The sequence below is a fragment of the Eschscholzia californica genome, unplaced genomic scaffold (assembly GCF_041429995.1).
Source record: "Eschscholzia californica isolate CP2 unplaced genomic scaffold, dmEscCali1.0.p SCAF_3, whole genome shotgun sequence".
NCBI lineage: Eukaryota > Viridiplantae > Streptophyta > Magnoliopsida > Ranunculales > Papaveraceae > Eschscholzia > Eschscholzia californica.
Window position 1 is genome coordinate 52,570,566 of NW_028238420.1, and position 2,577 is coordinate 52,573,142.

General features: G+C 39.5%; 1 pseudogene; it reads right to left on the reverse strand.

Annotated features, from left to right (window-relative positions):
- Positions 1-239: 239 nt before the first annotated feature.
- Positions 240-1,973, reverse strand: LOC147551725 (protopine 6-monooxygenase pseudogene; annotated as a pseudogene).
- Between the last annotated feature and the right edge of the window lie 604 nt (positions 1,974-2,577).

A 2,577-nucleotide genomic window follows, 5' to 3' on the forward strand; every position in this document is an offset into this window, starting at 1 on the left:
TGGATGAGCTTTCCTTACGGAAAAATCAAGCTGTAATTCAAAGATTGGTGAAGCAATAAGATGATTTTTTGGCTCTCCACATAGTCGAAAAAACTCTGCAATGATGTCCCGGAGCATTACCAAAGCGTACATCACCGGTTCAAAATTGTGGTACGAAATCTTTTATGTCGCCAATAAATAGAAAAACAAAAGGGTAAAAGAGACTTGAAATGAAATTTCATTTGTATATTACATGAATATATTTATTTTATCTTATAAGTTACAATAGAAAAATTTGGCAATCTACCGATGTTTAATTAGTATTTGAAAGAATGAAAAAGAAATCCCATATAAAACTATTCGTACAACTTGTAATGTAGACGAGGGGTGAGGATGAGATCAAGAGGCGATGCTTTGTGGTTCACGTGTCCTTCTGGGCTCTCCGTTAGATCCACATTTTCTTCGTTTAGAGTATTCAAATCGTATCCGTGGATGAGGCGAGCAAGTACTAAATGCATGAATTGTAGTGCGAACGACACCCCAGGGCACACCCTTCGTCCTGCTCCAAATGGTAGCAACTCAAAATGCTGACCTCCAACATCTATATCCGCATTCTCGGACAGAAATCTTTCGGGTCTAAATTCTGTTGGATCAACCCATACATTTGGGTCTCGTTGCAACTTCCACACATTCACTAGCAACCTCGTCCCACCTTTGACATGGAACCCGCCGATCTCACAGTCCTCCTTAGTGTCGCGTTCGAGAAGAGTACCTAACGGGTACATTCTCATCGTTTCCTTAACGATAGCATTCATGTATACTAAATTCTTTAAATCTGAATCTTCAACTTGTCTGGCCTTTCCTACTATTGCATCTAACTCTTCTCGAGCTTTCTTCAAAGCATGGCGATTGTTCATTAATAAAGAAATGATCCATGTTAGACTTACAGCAGTAGTGTCTGTTCCACCCATAATCATTGCTAGGCAAGTAGCTTTAATGACAGTATCGGCATCGTGACCAGACAACTTGCTCTCGTTGGCAATTGACAACATAACATCCATGAAATCTTGCTCGCTTTCAGCAACTGAGTTCTTCTTCTTCCGATGCTCTTCCAACCAGTTCTCAAGGATTGCGTCTACCTTCTTGGCGTTTTGTTTCATGGCACTCAAGTTCCCTTGAAAGATGTCCAAGAAACCAAGTAAAGGAGCAAAATCCGAGAACATAGACAAGCTAGCGAGACGTAAGAGCTCATCCATGACCTTCTTGTAATGGATAGCTTCCTCCTCACCCTGCACAATCTTAGACCCAAAGTTTTGTCTCCCCACAATTACCCTCATCACCACGTTGTTCGACACCTCTTCGAACCATTTCTTCATATCGATCAAAATAGGAGCTGATCCACTTGGATTCTTACACTGGTCGTATAAGGATTTGAAGCAGACGTTTACCTCCGAGGCTCTTACGTCCTTGATGGCTTGGAGACGATGGTTGGATAGAAGTTTAAGAGTGGATATCTTTCTAATCTCACGCCAAAAAGGACCGTAAGGTGTAAAGGCAACCGACTCATTATCGTAAGTCATGAGTTGAAAAGCTTTAGTGGAAGGACGGTTAGAGAAGAGGGTATCGTTGGTAGTGAAACATTCTTTAACGATACGGGTATCACTCACAACTAGTGTTGTGTGTTTACCGAACTTCATCCTGAAGGCTGAGCCATACTTGTCAGCCATGGCAGCTAGCATTTTATGAGGCAATTCACCAGAACCAAAGAGATGGAGATGACCCAGAACCGGCCAAGCACCCGTTGCTATGGGTGCTGTCCTAATCTTCTTATTTTTAAGAGTACTTCTTGAAGAAAAGAGATTGTAGAGGAAAACAAAGGCAATAATAGAAGCAATGGAAAATGGAACCCAATAAGCAAGCATGAAGGAATCCATGTTTTTTCTTCTTCTTTTAGTACTGATATCTGTACCAATAACTGTAAGGAATTTGGAAGATTTAGAGGTTTTCTGTTTTGTTTGGAAATGTGAAATTTGGTTTCATTTATAGAGGGAGTGAGGGAGAGAGAGACAGAGTGACTGAGGTAGAACCCATTTGAGCTTCCCAGCAAATAACCCATATACTATTTTAATAAGGTCAAAGTTGGCAGGTCATCCAAGTGGACATTAATGACTTAATACCTCACTCAGTCTCCTCTTACTTACTTTACCAATTAATTTGTATCAATAACTTGAGACTGATTCAAAGTTTGAAGATCCCATTGTTGTATAATATTGATATTGCAACATTAGTTTTATCTTGGTCGAAACTTTGCAAAACGGTGACCAAGAGTCTAACTCAGAAGTCAATGTAGTCTAGTTTGACTAGATACTACACTCAGCTTTTCTTTTGAAATTAATTATATCAAGGTAAAGACTACACGAACAACAATTGTTTTCATCGCTTCTATATATGTTCTCATAACGCTTCTAAGTGAGGAATGAAATTTCAATTTCGGTGAAAATTTCGGTCAGTCGAAGAGTGAAAACATTTTGTTGAAATGTTTCGGCCTGTGAGAAAATTTCTAAATTTGTGAAAGTGATAGAAATATGATGCAATTGT